Source organism: Neopelma chrysocephalum, unplaced genomic scaffold (assembly GCF_003984885.1).
Source record: "Neopelma chrysocephalum unplaced genomic scaffold, ASM398488v2 Primary Assembly neopelma1_335, whole genome shotgun sequence".
Taxonomy (NCBI): domain Eukaryota; kingdom Metazoa; phylum Chordata; class Aves; order Passeriformes; family Pipridae; genus Neopelma; species Neopelma chrysocephalum.
In genome coordinates this window covers 569,642-588,404 of record NW_020897998.1, presented here as the reverse complement: position 1 = coordinate 588,404, position 18,763 = coordinate 569,642, and the positions used below count along the sequence as shown (strand labels likewise).

The window sequence follows — 18,763 nt, the reverse complement described above, 5'->3', positions numbered from 1 at the left end:
CCCCCCAAACCGGCCCGGTCCCGGGCAGCATCGCAGCCGGCCCCACGGGCAGCCGGGGACACGCGGGGACTAGCGGAAAATCACGAGCAATTCCAACCTCCACGGCAGCCGCCGCCACTGCCCGCTGCTCAGAAAAAAGCTGTTATTAATCACAAATTTTGGTTTCGTTTTTCCGCGGGAGGGAGCGGGGAGCCGGGACACGCGTGGGACAAACCCACCCGTGTCGCCCCTCCGAGGTTTCCCAGCGTCGCTCCTCTTCGGAGCGCTTTTAAAATTTCCCTTATGGGACTATTTGAATTGATTTCGGTTTGCTTTCGGCGCAGAGGGGACGCTGCTCGGCCAGCACAGCGCCCGGAGCCGGCCCGGGCGGGCGGCAGCGCTGCCGTGCCCCCCCTCCCCGGGGCGCACCCCCCCACCGGCTGTACCCCCCCACGGGGGCGGGGTGGGCTGCGTTTTAGGGAGGAGCAGCTGCTCCTCACCCCTGTAACCCCCCCCCGGGCATCTCTCCCCCTACGAGCCGGCATCTGCCCCAGGCACTGGAAAGTTATTTACTCCGCGGGGTTGGGGTCCCCCATTGCTCCCCCCTTATCCCAGGAGTGGGGCTGCGGGGCTGGAGGGGGGAGCCCCGGGCCGGGGGCCAGAGGAGAAGGAGATAAACAAGCGAGGGGGTTGATAGCTGTCATCATCACCATCATCATGGCTTTCATTTGGCTGCCTAATGAGTCAGATCACAGGCAGAGAGAAAAATTGTCAATCGCCCAGGCTCTAATGAATTTTTTTGCAAATTGTAATCAAGCCAGGCCGTCTCAGCTCGCTGATTAATGAGACCCAGGAGGCCCGGCCAGCACCTCAGCTTTTTATTCCATCCCGTCCTCCCTGCACTAAATTAACAGCAACTTGTCTGAGCTTCAAATTAACTCCCAATGATTAATTCTGATGGGGGGGTCTGAAGAATAGCTCGTCCTAATAGGCACTGGCCTCTGATGCTGTTTGAAATTAATACACTTCCCCTTTGGCTGCCGGCTTTAATCCAAGGTTGGGTTTTGACATCACTATATTTGTTGTTACAATAAATTCCTCTTACATCTGCAGATCAAATAATTGCGGTGCTCGGGGAGCGCGGCAGCGATGCCGGCCCGCTTCGCGCAGCACAGACTCGTAGGGGAAGGAAAGCTGCCCTGCTCCTGTGCTCCTCAGCTCCCGCCAGCCTTAGCAAAAACCCTTTTTAAAATACATCTAGATTTATTTTTTTAAGCCGCTGCTGTTCACAGCACTGGGCTGCGGTGACTGGAGGAGGCGACCCCTCTCCAGCGGGGCTGGGTGGACGCTGCCTCGCTCTTAAATAAGACATCACAGCTTCTAAATCCCCCTCCTCTCACTCCCTCGCCGCAGTGACCCGGCAAACTCACCGCATGCCAGGGCTGCAGCAGAGACCGGGCAAACTCACGGCAGGACAGGCGGGGGAACTCCTCTTCCTCGGAGGGGACAGCCCTGCCTTCCGCCTTGTTTCTGTTTGTACTGACTTAATTGGTTTAATTATTTCAGCTGGGACTGGTCAGGCTGCGCTTTGTGTCTTCACCTGCCCCTCCTGCCCCCGGGGGTGCGGCTGCCCCACCGACAAGGACCCTTTTGTGCCCGGGCGGGGGGGGCTCGGGTGGGGTTATCCCCTGGGAGCCTCCCTGCAGAGCATCCCCTGCAGTGGGGCTGACACCAATGTCTGGAGAGAGGGGCTAGAGGGTCTGCACCCCCTGGGAATATCCCTGGGAATATCCCTGCCGAGGACTGGGCATCCTCAATGGGGGAAGGTTGCCCCCTGGAAGAGTCACCCACCCCTCAGGAGTCGCTGTCCTACGGGATCAGCCACCCCCCCCTCCACGGGACCGTATCCATGATCCATCCGCATCCCCGCCGAGGAGAGCGAGGGGGCCGGGAAGCGGCCGCCGATGCAAATCCCCGCCGCCACCGTCATAAAGCACCCGGCACCCTGACACACAAAAGCAACACCATATGTACGAAGACAACCTGTATGAATTATAAATTGCATCGTAAAAATTGATTGCCTATCCCGAGCCTTCGGAAACTCGCGCCGTGGGGATCGGGGAGGGGGGAGGGACCCCCCCGCGCCCCGGCCCGGCCGCCCCACGGCGGGAGGGGACGCTCAGCCCGGCCGGCCCGTGTCCCCCGTGGGTGCCAGTCCCTTCTGTCCCCTCCCGCGGCCGCGGGACGCTCGCCCGCCCCTCGCTTGCTCTTTTCTCCCTCCCGCTACGCCCGGCCCATAGAGAGCCTTAATCTATTTATTTCAAGCCACTTCATCCTCTCTCCCGCTTTTGTCCCGGCCCCAGCCTCTGGCTTTGTGGCAGGACCGCTGAGGTTTTAAAAGCCCCTTCCCCTATAGTTTGAGGTCTCCTTGGCTGCCTGAATTACAATGGCTAAAACAGGATTACACTGACCTGATCCTATTAAACGCGCCAATCGATCTGTGCCGCCCTCCCTCCGGCTCCGCAAACTTACTCGCCCAAACTTTCCCCGGGCCTCAGCCTGGGAAGAGGAGAAGCAAAAGGCCGCCTTTCCGACAGGCCTGTTGGAGAAAGGATGGATGGAGTCTATTTTTATTTTGTCGTTGTTGTTTTTTTTGTTTGGTTGGGGTTTTTTTTTCTTATGGAGCCACGTGGATTTCAAACCTCTGCTTTCGCTCATAGCGTCTCAGCCCCAAACTAAAACACGGTGTTTCCTCGGTGCCCCGACTCCCAACTCCAGCAGGAGATTAAGTCATGTAGATAAAATCATGCGGAAAGGGGTATTTTAGCTAAAACCAAAACGATTCTACAGAACCTACACAGAATTCCACAAAATCTACATAGATTTTAGCTACAGGCAAACCCCCTCGGGGTAAGGGCAACCTCCTGTGGGGCACGTAGGACCCCGAGTGCCGCCTGCTACAAACAACCCGATGTGGGAAAAATCCCTGGGAACATCCAGCCTGGTTCCCTCGCTGCGGTGCCGGGCGTGCCGGAGCCGGGGCTGCCCACGATCCCGGCGGGGCTGAGCCCCCGGTGCAGCCCCCTGAGCCCCCACGGCCGGTGCCCGGGCTCCCTCTGTGCCCGCGGGGCCGTGTCCCCGGCGGGGGCCACCAGCCAGCCCTTCACCCCTTGGATGGATGGAGGAAGCGCAGGAACAGGAGCGCAGACCCGGCTTCACGACCTGCTCCTTCCTCATCGGCGGGCGCACGGACCTGGAAGCGGCGGCTGGAATTCTCCGCTGCCAGGGGATGGATGCTCCGCGTCGCCTCGGAGCGAGGGCACGGCACCATGTGCGGGGGAACGGGCGCCTGGAATTAATCCCTCGCCGTCCCCCGGGAAAATAATTACGAGGCAGGGGAATCATCTAAAAATGGCAGTAAAATATGGGGTGTTTACGCTGACCTGCCGGGATGAGCGAATTGGTGGCGAGGGGCCTGAGTGGGTGGCAAAGGGCCGATCGCCGACTCCGGGGGAGCAGTTTTAGTGCTCAAATCCCATTAATTAACGGAGCAAAACACAACCCGGGGACTCCCATTTATAATTTTCTGGGAGAGTGTGATCAACAGGAAGGAGCTGGAGCTCGCAAGGTGAATGTGTGATGCCAAGTGCCTGGAGCCCCAGTCTGCTCTAAAAGGTACCAACATCCCAAAAATGGCCTCTCCAAAAGGGGCATGAGCAGTGATTTTTTTTTTTTTGAAGTTAACATAACCCGGGGTGGCAAAAACTGCATCTGCCTGAGTTTGAATAGAAATCTTTGCAGTTGTCCTTCCACTTGCGATGCTGTTCAAGAAGTCTATTCTTGCTGTAAAAGCATCCAATTTCAAAAAGATTGTGGGAAAAGGTGGGTATGGCCCCAAAATCTCTTTGAGAGACATCTGCCTCCCCGGCTGGTTTTCCCACAACAGCCAAAAGAAGCCAAGGCATGGTTATACAAATTAAGTAATTGCTTTTTTTTGCTGGCAACCCCAACTCAAACAAACCAGTCAACATCTCTTAACCCCAAATCCTCTTGCACACACCGCTGAAGCATCCCCAGGGCATGCCTCATCACCCTAAATTTTAGCAGCTAGGAGAATGCACCTTATCAAATACATAGCCCACCCCCTAAGTCTTCTATAAAAATCACCCTCCTGCTTAAATTCAATGTCCTGCTCCAAACCTGGAAGGCACCTAAGAGTTTTTAAGTAGCAATAACTGCTTGGTTTTCTCCCACTACTTGAAAAAATATATAAACCCATTTTTTCTTGGTGTTTTTCACCCAAAAAACCAAAAGAGCTTGGGTTGAAGCTCCCTCTCCCCTCCCCAAACACCAGGACAGACCCTCAGTATGCAGCAAAACCCCCTAAGTACTTAAATCACTGTGCAGCCCCAATGGCAAGGACCAGTGCAGAGAGTCCCCCAGTCCAACCAGTAACAGCAGCTTCTGCCCCCACCCCCAGCACAGAGAGCAGGGATGAGAGCAGAGACCTTCTGCAACCCCTCCCCACCTGTGGCTGTGCCGTGGAGCCCTGAACATTTACAAATAGCCCCTTCATTGCTAAGAAGCCACTTGGGCTTTTCTGAACGTCGTTATGGCCCCGGTCTAACAGTATCTGTCAAAAACATTGCCCCTCTGAATCGGGCTAATGGTCATTTTTTAGACACACAGCTGCATTTTTTTTAACCAGATGCTCAGCTCCTAAGCCCATGGCTGCTATTTCTCGCCCCTCCCCAATTATTTTCATATTTCCCCATTTCCAAAGCGGCAATAAGTTCCCGTGAAAGAAGGGTAATAGGAAGTCTCTCTCTAAGAGAAATTGTTAATTTGGGATTTATAAAGGACTTTCCTTAATGAATAATAGTTGAGATCGATCTGTCTTCCTGCCTCATTCTGCAAAGTAACATTTGTAAAGTAAGGTGATCCCAATTACTCCCTCTAATAACCCTCTCCAGAAGAGATTTCAGAGCTGCAGCCACGAAACCCACCCTCCTTCCTCTGCTCACCCAGTGCCCCTGGCATCCCCTGCCTTGGGGGGGTTCTGGCTTCACCCAGCTCATGATTCCCCATCTCCCTGCTCGGCATGGATGAGCTCCAGCACCTGAAAGCCCCAGGGCAGGATGCCCCACAATTCCTGAGAATCCCAGAATGGTTTGGGTGGAGAGGAACCTCAAAGCCCATCTCATTCCACCCCCTGCCATGGGCAGGAACACTTTCCACTAGCCCAGGTTGCTCCAAGCCCCATCCAGCCTGGCCTTGGACACTTCCAGGGGTGTGGTGTCAATGGATAGAACAGGATGCTCCACGTGGCCCTGCTCGTTGTTGGCAGTGGGGAAGTCCCACGCTGGAATTGTCACCCCTTGTCACCAAGGCACCAGGTCCAGAGAGGGTCTGCAGCCCCTCAGAACATCCAGTGCTGTGACACCCACCTGCCTCCTGGCTTATCAGAGAGAGGAGATTCAGAAATGACTCGATTACTGCCCATAAGTGTCTTCCCAGGGAGAAAATCCCAGCACTGAAGGGCCCTTGAATCAGGAGGAGGGATGGCAGCATGGGAGTCGGTGCTGGTAGCTCCAGCCAGGCAGACTCACGTTAGGAACAGGGCCTTTTTTTCCTCCTTTTTTTGCTTAAAATATGGAGAACCATCACAGATCAGAGCCAGCTGACAAGGCACGGAGGGTCTCTCTGTTCTCCAGGTTGTCAGCTCGGGTCTGGATGCCCTCAGGGAAGAGGTGCTTTAGCCAAGAGTGGGGTTCTGCCACACAAGTGCCTTCTCCAGCTGTTTTGCCATGTCTTCCTTTCCATCCTGCCTCCCTTCCCTTTGCTTCCTCACTACAGCAGGGAATGAAGGAGTGGAAATCCCATTCCCTTCCTTCCTTTGCTTGTTGCCATCCGACACACGTCTCCGTCCCACAGCCAGAAATTGGTGGGACACCTGGAGGGCCAGCAGCCAAGGAAGGGAGTTTTTCCTCATGCTTTAAATCCTCCTTCCCTGGCTCCCCAGCATGTGGGAGAGAGACAGGCTCTGCCACACTACTGGTGCTGTCCTTTCTCTTTGCCTCCACTCAAAAGATCCCCCATCAGCTCAGAGATGCTCCAGCATCCAGGGAACACTAACAGCACTTTCCCAGCAATTCCAGGGGAAAAGAAAAATCCAGAACAATTCCCTTTTTTTTTTTTTAAAGCAAAATAAAATCTTCTTTTAAATCTCTTTTGCGCAGCTGGAGGGAACTGAGAAGTGCAAGTTGTAAGAGGCCTGCCCTGGGTCACCTCTTCTGAAGGTGACCCACGGACGACTCTGCCTTTGGATGCCTCGGCCCCGCCACAAGGACTATTTTGGGTGTTTGAGCTCTGTCATCTGCAGAGAACACGCTCCCTTTCTGTCCTTGCCTGCAAACATCATCCTCCTGGTGAGCCAGAGCTGGTCTGAGCTGGCCACAGTGCTCAGCCCTTTGCTCACCTCACAGGGAGGGGATGCTGTGGATGCCACCCTGCCCTCATCCCAGCTCTGGCTGCCAGCCCCCGGTGCTGGAAAGGATGGAATCCTGATGTATTTGTTCACCTGGCACAAACCTCAGCGCTGCCAGTATTAACTGGCCAGGCCGATTAGTGGCAGCCATCAGCCAATAAATAAATTGGAACCATCTCCAGACCTGATTAGCTTGCTAATTAAGCTCAGTTACAGGGAAATCTGCAGTCAATCAGCCCGGCCATTACCAGTTGGATCTGCAGAGCGGGAGCTGTGGCTGCTGCATCTCTGGTGGGGAGGAGGAGGAGGAGGAGGGGAGCGTGCTGGGGGTGGGAAGGAAGGTGGTACTGAAATCCAGTTGCCTCAGCAGCAGCCGGAGAGGCTCATCCCTCTGGGGTGACGCCCGGCAGCCTTCAGTGCCCACGCTCTCCTGGGCTCCTGCTCGGGGCACCGCCCTGTTCTGTGCCACTCACCAGCCTCTCTGGCAGCACAGTCCCTTGCCAGTCCCTGGACTCCCAAAAACCTGTAGGACACCTCCAAAGACAGTCTGTTCAGAGGGGTGAACACAGGGCTGGGTGGCTGTGTTTTAATTTCTGGCTGGGACAGGCTGCTCCCTCCCCTTCCCCAAGGCGACGTGCAGCTTTTCCCTCCCACGCCCAGGCAGCGCTCGGGGACCTCACCAAAATGCTGATGGACATCTTCATCCCAGCGCAGAAGCCAAGGGCTCTCAGTGGTTTCATTTTCCCTGCAAAGTAGATGTAACATTCTCTGCGTGGCCCGAAGCAGAGGTGGGATTTCAAAACAAGTGTCCAGCCAGCACTGGCAGCACTGCAGGATGAGGTGTTTTGGCACTTGGGGACCCCCTCTCTCCCTCCTGCTGCATCTCCTCACCCTGGCAGCTGCCAGTGGGCATCAGGCAGGATGCTTTTTTCTCTGCCTCATCCTTGCTCTGGCAGCTCGAGGCTGCTTGGAATCCCAGCCCTTGCTTCATTAGATAAAAATTCCTGGCCTTTGATTCCCACTAATCCTCCAAAATGATGTGGATTGTTTGCTCCAGCACCAAAACGACCATTTTCTGCCGCAAAAGGTGATCAGGAGATTCTCTTCAGCTGAACAACAAGCAGCCCTTGGTGTCAGCAGCACCAAAAGGCTTGAGCACATCCCAGGCTTGGTGCATTCCCTGGAAGCCCAACATGGATCCCTGAGGACCGGGAAAGCCCTGCAGGTGGTTCTGCATCCCTCGAGACACATCCCTCCTGCCCCGAGGCTCAGCATCACCTCTCTCCCACCGCTCCAGCTCTCCTCTTCCTCCCTTTGGAAACCCAGGGAGTCTCTCCAGCTTAAAACCAAACAGACCTGAAGTGGGAAGCGGAGATCAGTGGGGGCAGAATGCAAATAAAGAAGTGCTAATTGCTGGCACATCAACTGTGGTTACTGTGACTGCATTTATTGGGCAATTAAGGCTTTACTGGACATTAGGCGAGATCAATGACTGCCTGGTGGGATTCCCAGCCTGCCCTGGGCTGCTGGTTTTCCGACTGCACATCGAGTGGTTTTACAGGAGCAGCCCCCGGTGCGCCTTCCTGGTAACTACTGCAGGCTGTGCTCTCTGTGTTTGGATTCAATGATCTTAAAGGTCTTTTCCAACCTAAATGATTCCCCGAAGTCATGTCCTGGGCATTGCTCAGGTGGGAATTGTGATGCCTCACCAGGGAAAACAACACCTTGCCTGCTTCTTCCTGCAATCCCCTGCCTGAGATCCGTCACAGAAACAGGAAAAAGGGCAGAAGGATGGGCTTCAAAGCAGGTGGTGCTGGGCTTAGAAAAGCTTTGCGGGGACATCCTGCTCCCCAGCCCAACGTTCTGCTGGGTTTTTCCCCATCAGGGTAGCACCAAGGGGCTGAGCACCATCTCTGGACACCACTTCCAGCTCCTGCCACCGAGTCCTGGAGTGACTCAGGGCATGAGTGATGTGCTTCTGGGCTCTGGAGAAGGTTTCTTGAGCTGGTGCTCCCAGCATCCACCAGAGTTAACAGCGAGGCCTCGTGGCAGACCAACAGTCTGGTCGTTTTAGAAACTGCTTTTTCTCATTAAAAAAAAAAAAAAAAAGTGGATGTTGGATGTTCCCCCTACTCCCATTTTGGGAATCAATAGTTTTCCTTCAAAACCTCTTTCTGACCCCTGTTGCTTTGCCGTAGGATATTTTCTTTTCTTCCAAGGTATCAGTGAATGCCACCAGCTGAGAGCGTTTCAGGGGTACACGGGGGTGGGCTTAGGGTAAGGTGAGAAATGCGGGCATGAAAGACATCCTTAAATCTGCTCCACCATCCCTCGGCACCAGGATCTTCCAGGAGAAGCCAGATCTTAGGAGGGTTGTTACAGAGAGAGAGAGCAGCCAGCCATGCCCATCACAAAATCAAAACCCACACCCCTTTAGGAGAGCAAAGGAGGGGAGGGACAGATGATTCCTAAAAAAAGAGCTCCACTACAGCTTTACGCCCAGGGGGAATCCAAAACAAGTTCTCCCACGTTGGAAGTTCACATTTCAAACCCAAAGGGGAGAGCACAAAGCCCCCACTCCTGCGCTGGTGCCGGATGGATGCGGGACGGGCTGGAACAGGATGGGAAAACCTTTCAGGAACAAAGGAATGTGGCTGCTGCTTGACAAAACAGCCATGTGAACCCCCCCCAAAAAAGTAAAACCCCAACATCCACAAGCAGTCCTGTTGTTTTTCATCCCTCACAGTGCTGCTACAGCCTCCCTGCAGCACTTGGGAGAACTGAGAAGCAGAAAAAGAAGCAGGGAAGTTCCTCCAAACCCCAACCAAATGCCCATGTGACAGGACAGAACTGACAGCAGGTGGGAGACTGGGTGGGATGGGCCATAATCTGAGCAATGAACACACTTAGGCTGAGGCACAAGCAGGAGTAAAAGATAAACCCCCAAACCCCTGACCCCACACCGTGGCAGTCCCGCTCAGAGCAGGGACGTGCAAACTCACCTTTCCAACCCTGGCCAGGTCTTCTCTTCTGCAAGATCCTGCTGCACTGAGGTCCTGTGGCACATCTTGTCCATCTTGGTTGGTTTGGACCATCAGCCCATGCACAGCGTTGGGTGCAAGGCCAGGAAAAGAGACATCCCCAGTCTGCTGCTTCCCCACTTCTTGTCTGCTTTTATCACATTCCCCCACTTCGGGTCTCTTTCTGAGGGAAATTCCACACTTTTCCCACCTCTACTCATCCCTGAATGTTCCTAATTTCTCTGTTTTTTGTGAGGTGAGACAAGTACAGGGAGCCAAACCCCAGCATTGGTTGTCTCACTCCAAGGTGTCCTTACAGATCTTTAAATCTTACATTTCTTTCTCCATGCCAGGGCACGTTATTTAACCCCCAATTAATGCAGACTTACTGAATTTTTCCTGCTATTCTCCAAGCACCCACCTTGATCCCACACAGCTCCCTCACCCTAATGTAATTCCCTTCTGCAGCCACTGGGATCACAAATCCCGCTGCCAACCCCCTGGGGCACGATGGCCCAGGCAGGGACCCCTCTGCAGAGCTCCCAGTGTGCTCCCATCACCTCCTGCTTCCCTCCCCATCCCATCTTCAACCTTCTGCATTAGGACAACAGTTTGTCTTCTCCTTGAGCCTACTGAGATTCCCGATTCCCTCTCGGGATGTACTTGGGACAAGACCTCTGAAGCTGTAAATAAATGTCCACCAGTTGCCCATTGTTCAGGGATTTAAAGGACTTGCTCCGAGGAGCCCAATGGAGAGCCATGATTTCCCTTCAAAGAAGTGATTAGACCATACCATATCATGACCTTAAAGATGTTTTATTATTCTTACTTTAAATGATCATTTCAACCAATTTAGCAGATACAGATGTAACCGTTACTGGCCTAATTCCTTGGATCACCTCCAGAGACTCTTAAAGCCAAGGTGCAACATTTACTACTCTCTCTTCCTCGGGGAGAATAACTGTTTTTAATGAAAGCTCACATATTTTTGGCTGGGAGATCTGTCATTCACTTCACAAGCACTTTCAGAACTCTTAGATATACACCATTACAGTGGGGTTGACTTATTGCTTTTTAATTTATCAATTTGCACCATTACTGGCTCTTCTGACATCCCAGGTCTGGGATAATCCTTCATCTTTATTACTGGCAGGAGTGACAGGATCTCATCATTAGCAGGGGGAGGAAGCAGGGCCAGGGCAGGTGGAGCTCAATAACACGAGGAAGACTCAAGCAAAGAACAAGCTGCGACCAACAAGTTTTCTTGTCTTTATTAGAAAGAGACCTATATAATATAGCAGCCTCTCTCTGCAGTACTTTACAACTTTTTGTTCTTTGTTGTTTTTTTTTCTGTTATTTTTTTAATTTTTTTTAATTATTCAGAATACTGTACAGCTGACACAAAAAATCTCAATGTGTTGGAGAGAGAGAGAGGAAAGGGGAACATAATACAAACTGGCATACTTAATCAAACCCAAATCATAGGAAACAACAAGCAAAGTGAAATGTTTGTCAATCGGTTTAATTACAGTACAAACAATATAAATAAAGCATCATTGAATCATTGTAAAACAAACTTGCTGAATGAGGTAATATAAAAACAACAACAAAAGACTTTTTTTTCTTTTTTTTTTTTAGAATTTTCACACTGTCTTGTCATCATTTATACATTATTATTTACAGAAACAGAAAACAAAAATAAAACAACAACCCCAAACTTGCTCTAAAGCCTGCCATGTGCTAGGGACCTCCTGCCCCTACCCCGAGCAGAGGTCTCAGGTGTCCCTACTCACCTGGGCTCCCTTCTCCCCGTCCCAACTGGAAAGACAAACATCACAAAGCAGAAAAACCTGAAAGACTTGGGGGCTGAACGCAAAATCCAGCCTTTGCAGGCGGTCACAGGTTATTAAGGAGTAAAGGAAAAGAGAACAGTTGATGCGTCCGCTTCCCGAAATAAAGGTGCCCGTTAGGTTGAACCTCAAACCACAACATGGCTGGGACCAGGGGCCAAACTCTGCCTTCAGAGAGGCCAGGACACAGCCCAACTCTGCCAGCTCAGAGCTGTTCTGCCTCAGACATGGGCGAGGCACTGGGGACACGCTCAAACCCCACTGCAGCCGGGAGGTTGAAGGCAGCAGGAGCTGCACAGTCAAGCTCCTGGCAATTCCAATCCGAGTCCCAAGGCAACACTTACACAAAACAAGTCCCTGGTGTTTGAGAAGACACTCCTAACCCAAATAACCCTTCAGTTTGTGCACCACCTACGTGCCTACAAGTGAAAGGTGCTTCTGACATTGACACAGTGAAAGAGAGTTGGGCCGAATGCATCTGGAGCCCTGGAAACTTGGTACTTCCACAGAGCAAAGGGCCGTGTGCTTTCAGAGGATGGGGATGTCCAATTTCCCCCATGGGTTAGCAAAAGGAGCTCAGCAGATTCAATGGAGAATCCAGCTGAATTTCTGGATGCTCAGAAAAAATGCTTGGAGGGGACTTCAACAGCATTTCAAAGTAACAGAAGGAGAGGAAAATGAACGACCCTCCCATCATTTCCACACACTCAGCCACGTCCCTACCACAGCCCCTCCCTGTCCTGCCAGACCTGCCCTCTCCCCGTGGATTCTCCCTGACAGGACTGCTGTTCCTGGACTACTCAGCACAGGCAAAGCCTTGGTGAGCTTCAGCTGTGGTTTGTGGCTCCCATGTGGCAAAGTTCTGAGGCCACGGCCAAGAACACGTGGAGGGAGGGCTGAGCAGCTGCCCTTGGGGCTGGAGACAGCCCATCAGAAACATCTCCCCACTGAAAGCAGCAGGACCCAAAGCATTGCTGGCTCACCCACAGGAGGGCAGCAGGTCCCATGCTCAAAGTCAGCCAGAAAGCTGAGTTTCAAGCAAATTTATATGAAAAAAGGGCCTCTGAGCTGCAACACTCTGTCCTTTTCAACTTCAGAATCTCCTTCCCTGGTGTTTTCCACCCCCAGGGCTGGAAAGCTGGGATTTCTCCTCTCAACCAAGGGGGCCTGCTCCAGTCCCAGTGACCAAGTTCACGTTCAGTGTTGCTGTCTGAAGGAGCTGGATTTTTGGAAAACCTCTGAGGCAGGTCTCTGTGTGAGTCCTGAGCTGCACTAAGCCTGTACCTCCCATTCCTGCATCTCCCCAGTTGGTGTCCCCCATCCTGCCCCCTGCACTCTTGGGAATGGCTGGTCTGACTCCAACTGGGAAATCTGCCTGTTTGGAAACATCCCTCTGAAAAGGCGGCTCCAGCCATGGATTGTAGCTGATGTGTGTGTGCACCACACTCCCACAGGAACCACCAGCAGTGTGGAGAGCACACCCAGGCACACACACACACACACCAAGTGTGGTTGGTGACAGACCACCTTCACCTCAGGGCTCAGAACACCTCGACTGCACTTCACCCACTCAACTCAACCCCTGCATTTGGGATCCAGTTGCCCAATAACAACGCCCATTCAGCACCAAACCCCTTCCTGGGTCCTGCATGAGCTTGAGGTTTTCCTTCAGCACAGACCAGACGCGACCGGCTTTGTTTGAGGGGTTTTACACCCTGTACCTTGTAATTCATGAGGACCAGGGAAGTGTTTTCAGCTTCCTCAGTTCTCAGAAACAGCAACAAACCCACGGCGATGGGTTCTGGGGAACGGGGTGTACACAAAAGAGCTGATTGATGGTGCATTCACTGCCAGCAAGCAACGTGGTCCTCACCCAACGCATGCCGTGAGACCCCCAAAGCATCCCCCACCCACCCTCCCTTCACATTTTGTACAGAACACACAGGTAAAAATCACTAGCCCTGAGGCACTGCAGAACAGTCAGTCCTTACCCCTGGAAGCTGAGCACACACCCAGGAGTGCATGGCCAAGGGAAAGCTGAAGCTCTGCCTGCCAACAGAACCAACCGCTACCGCCGGAATGTGCCCCAGGGACCTGGGAGATGGGCACACACACAGAGATGAAGAGGTTAAAACTGCTGAAAAAATGCACTGAAACTTTTATTTTACCCATCCACAAGCAAAACTCCCCCCCCCAACCCCCCAAACACACCAGGAACAGTGGTAAATGATGGGAGTCAGTTCACCCACGTGCTGCTGTCACCCTGAAATGAAACATGGGGCCAAGATGACCAGAAACATGCTTGGTGATTTGGGGCTGAAGATGGCTCTAAAAGAACCTCCAAAACAACCTTTTATTTTCAAAGATCATGCAATTCCCCTCTCAAAACATGAACTATTCACAGCTCCCAAAATCCTGGCTGAAACCCTCTGAACCTCCCTTTACAGTGTGAGACAGATTCAGTCAACTCAAGGTAAACTGTCCTGAGATGAGACCACCCGAGAGTTACTCCAAAAACTGGCCCATGCCAAACAACAAAGCAAAACCTAGAGCATCCTAAATCAACAAATACACCCACCTACAACTTCGAAAGTTTTGCTCTATGACCCCTATTATTTTTTTCAAACAGGAGATTCTTTTCTAATGAAACTATTCAAACCAACCTTCTTTTTGGTAGTTTAGAATTTCAGAACTCAAAACTCTCTGCAGAACCTCTTAATTTGGGGTGGTTTAGTGTTTTCCTACCTCGGAAAGAACTTTAATCTGGAGTGTTTTTACTTTGTCCTACTGTGCCGCAGACACAAGAACATCCAAAAACGGGTTTTCCACGCAACAAATTTTACCCACGAATCACCAAGAATGGAAGATGTGTAACTGAGGATCCAAGACCAGCAGCTGGAGATTCCACTCAGGAATCGCTGTAGCTGCCTCTAGAGGGGGGAGGAAGACGCTTGACTGTGAGATGAGGATGGACAAGTTGTCCCTTGCCCAGCCAAGCTGCCCCAGGTTTGGTCCCCAATGCTCCCCCCTCCTTTCCCTTGGGTCCCACCACCGACAAGGACCATTTCATCAGTGACCAACTAACAAAACCCAATAACCATCCCTGTTAAGGTGCAAAGGCGGCTCCCCGAGACGTTTGGAAAGGGCCCCTTCGGGACCCCCTTGTGAAATCTGTGCTTGTCTCCACTATCACTACTCTATACTAGAAACTACAAATTACTTCATTTTTCCCGATCTCCATACAAATATAAAAGATGAAGCTATTCCAACCCCATATAATCTAATTATACTACATTACAGTGCTGGAGATCATTTCTAAGCCCGTATCTGCATTCCCACCTCTACTCCTCTCCCTACGTGACTCAGCCTCCTCTGGCCAAGGGAAATCTCCAAGTGCCGCTAAAGCTTTTTTCTTTTTGCACTAACACACATAATTTAGGGAAACAGGGACAAGATGGCAAATTAAACAATATTAATGTTTACATGGTTATTATACACTATGCCCAAATGCTTGAAAATCCTCTCTCACCTTCCAGGAGCTCACCTGGCTTTCCAAGCAGCACCTAGTTCATAACCAAGTTCTCCAAAATATATATATATTTTTTAATGCCCCCTTTTACCAATAAAATTGGAAATCTGGTAATGGGAGCCCTTGGCCAAATCTCTGCACTGGCAGGACCCTGGCTGGATCTTATTTCTTCATAAAGAGCGAGGAGAAGTGAACCCTCCTCAGCAATATCCAGGTTCAGATGCCAGATATGACACATCCGACTCATCCCCACTGTTTGACAGCAATTAGCTAAAAATAGAAGGAAGGTGCTGATGGTGACAGGAACAGTTGACTCACTTCTAGTGTTTTAGCTGTTGTGGATAAAGTGCAGAGGAAGGGGATTTAAAGGTATCTGGGATGCTGGGAAGGGTTAAATGGGGGATGCAATGAACACCACACTGCCGAGGAAACAGCTTCAGCTGACACATTTCTGCTGGGGTTTTTGATGGACTGGGTGGCAATTTGGGTGTAATTTGTCCATAACCAAGGGTGTGAACAGCCTGGCAAGCGGGTCCCAGGAAAGCAACAAGGGGCTAAAGGTGAGAGCCCGAGCAGAAAAGGGCAAAAGCAGGAGGAATGGCAATCCCTGCAGGACCCCAAGTGCTGCACATACTGCCTGATTCCACAGCTGGATGGCTCCAAGAACATCCTCTGCAAAGTGCAAACACACTCCCTGTACAGCACGTGGAGCTCCCAAAGCCAAGCCCTGCTGGGATCCAGCCAAGGAGAGCTTCCTCCATCCTTGCTCTCAGCTCTGGTGGGAAGGGCTTTCCCCTCCTCTCCCCCATTGTGCAAGAAGGGGATGGAGTCTACGCTGGCCCCACTTCCTTGCCAAGTGTCCCACTAGCTCAGGAGGTGCCACAACACTCCTGCCAGCCTTCCAACCAGACCTATTTGAACGGGGGATGCTGTGCCAACACCCCGCAAGGCACAGACCCTCCTCCGTCCTCCTGGAGCATCACCAGCTGTAGGGCAGGAAAGGTGTCTCCTGACCTGGAGAGTTGGGTCCCTTCCAACTCAGGATATTCTATGATTTCCTGCTGCTGCCGCATCCACCACCAGGAATCCTCCCTGCAGACCCCCATGTGTCAGGGAAGCCATCACATATTCCTACACCGCTCCAACATAGCTACACTTACAGCTCCAAGGGAAAAATACGTTTAGGTTAAAAACAGCTGTGTTACCGCTCAATTAAAATATTAGTTGGCTAGCCTGGGTACTTAATTTTTCCTGGAATACACTGGAATTTCCTTTCTTAAAAACATTCTGTGTTTTTTCAAGGGTCGCCCTCAGAAAATTTTTATGAAAGGAGCATATAACTGATATACCCGAAATCTGCATGACAGCCTGGTTGCCCTTGTTTCCCAAACATCACTCTCAGCTTTGTAAGAGGGAGGTGGCCCAAAGAGAGCATTAAATTATGTACAGAAAATAACTTCAGTTCGGAAAAAGCCAGCTCTGAAATGGAACACGCACCGAGAACTCAACGGCGGCAGATCTGCCTTCCATGGGTTTGAAACGCTGGACTTGGGTTTTCGGATACAAATAAATGCCCTTGATGCTCCCAGGGGAACAGCAGGCAGCTCTAGCACCTCTGGGATCGCCATTCCCGAATCCCTGCTGGGTGGTTTCCCCGCAGGGATGTAAAGCTCATGAGCACCAAGAGGCAGTGGCTTCACAGCACCCCCGTCAGCTGCACGAGGGGTGGGTGGGCCCATCACCAAAGGACCACCCCTAAGTACCAAAGATCAGGGAGCTGCACAGGAATGATGGAGAAATAGCAATTACAACAGACACCTTTCCTTAATTAAAAAAAAAAAAAGAATATTTAAAATTATCCCAGTCTGAAGGGACTCAGCTGTGTGTCCTTGCTCTGCCTCAGCCAGCCTAGGCTGGGCAAAGGAAGATTCCCTCCCCTCCCCAGGAAGCGTCAAAGGTCTGTATAGTAACGAAGTACAAAAGGAGGACACCCCCAAAGAGGGAAAGCTGGTCAATATTCCTGTGCTTCCACCTTGAGGCTTGTTTTTCTACCACAGTTTAATAATTTATATCAAATCTGTAATTTTCTTTTTTTTTTTTTCCTTTAGACAACCAGATCACGTTTTTTCCCTTTGCATTTTGTCCACATGGAGTTTATTTGGCAATTGCCACGCTCCTCCCATGGTGTGCTGAGCGAAATCCAGAGCCCCAAGGAAGAGCACCACCGAAGGCTTGGGAAAGACACCCGAGCAGGTAGATTTGCAAATTACTATGCTGTGTGCACCTCACTGCCTTCACATAATTGCTCCTTTGCCATAGAATTCAGTTGAGTTTTCAACTTTCTCCGTGATATACCCTTCCCCCATCGTCACGCTGCCGTATGCCACTTCAAAAAAAAATAAAAAAAAAAAAATCACTTTTCTGCCTGCCAAAACCCCTGCAAGCTGCTTCCCTGCGCCAGAATCCCACTACTGGGAAAACAGGAGAAGCCGGGATCTGCCTGGTAAGACCAAAATAATCCAATGGAGCATTAAAACCTGGGATTCAAATGAACTGTCCAGGCTACTTTCCCAAGCCATTTTTCTTGCCAAAAGCAGCCAGGTTGGGAGTGGAGCTCAGCCGTGCCCTGCTGAAGGCTATCAATTCTGAGCTTAATCAAACCTGATCTTCCCCCGGCCACAACACGGCTTTTTGTCTTGGCTTGTGAAAGCTTCCTGACTTCTGGGCTAAAATATATTTACAGCGCTAGGAAACAGCCTCTTTTTCCTTTCCAAAAGGTCTCAGGCAGTTTTTTCTTTCCATGCCAAGCGTGCCCTGATATGTTCCTCACAGGCTTTGGAAACGAGAGTTCACTGCTGGGAATATTATCGATGGACAATGACCTGTAGCCCACAGATCCTAACTAGTTGCACATTATTTAGTTCACATCCATTACAGTTTATAAATTAACAGAGATGTCATTTTCTGTACAAAAAAATTCCAATGTATATTTATGTTTTTTTTTTTAAATTCAAATAGATTTTACATACATAGAATCTAGAGACACAATACAAAAATCTGTATAAGTTAGGCAATGCATCACAGGAGTGACCAAAAACTCAACACAATTTACCTTGGCAAAATGACAGAACCTATTTCTGCTGGCTGAAAAAAAAAATATTAGCCTTTAATGCGTTTATTAATTTCACTAAATGTACTTGAAATGTTTTTTTCCACAGCGCTATTCATTATTCCTTTTTGTGTTTCGGAGTTACTCTTATTTATTTTTTCCATTTTGTTTTTACACCAAGGAGACTGCAGTCAAATAACACTCAGCAACTCATTTCCTCTCTTTGGACTGAAAAATTAAACAGATACTAAATTATGACAGTGAATTTAGAAAGGAGGGCTCCAAGGGCTTGAAAGAACATGTCTGAGATAATATGATGCTTCTAAGAATATTGCAATCACATCCAAGCAATCACCGAAGCGTGCCATGTAACTACCTCCTCAGCTAATATGCTTTTTTCTCCGTGATGACTAATCATGTTCTATTAAACAGCGGTAATGCTGGAAGAACTCAACTATACAAGTGTAATGAAGCCAGTATTCTCCCCGGACAGATTAGCTACAACTGATTTGACACATACCATCATAGGAGCTTCAAACCTGACAAACTCTGTGCTTGCTTCTGATTTATGCCGTCAAGCTCTTCAGAGAAGAGAATGGAATCCAGGCGCGGCGCTCGGCAGAGGTGAAATGTACTGATGTGCTTAACTGTCAGTCACAGAAAGTCACCGGCTCTCCTTCCTCCTCCTCCTCCTCCTCTCGCTCGCCTCTCCCTCCGCCCTTCCCTCACGCCGGGAGGCCGCGTGTCCCTGCTCCGGGGTGTCCCTGCTCCGGGGTGTCCCTGCTCCGG

At 50.9% G+C, this 18,763-nt stretch overlaps 1 protein-coding gene across 9 annotated transcripts in view; it reads right to left on the bottom strand.

Moving 5' to 3' along the window:
- Positions 1 to 16,953: 16,953 nt before the first annotated feature.
- The window catches only part of AGAP1 (ArfGAP with GTPase domain, ankyrin repeat and PH domain 1), a 301,541-nt gene continuing 299,731 nt past the window's right edge, over positions 16,954 to 18,763 (bottom strand). For all 9 annotated transcript variants that reach the window (XM_027705461.1, XM_027705463.1, XM_027705467.1 and 6 more), the window contains one exon: positions 16,954 to 18,763. This exon is cut by the window's right edge and continues 547 nt beyond it. The gene's annotated coding sequence lies outside the window, so the exon portion shown is untranslated.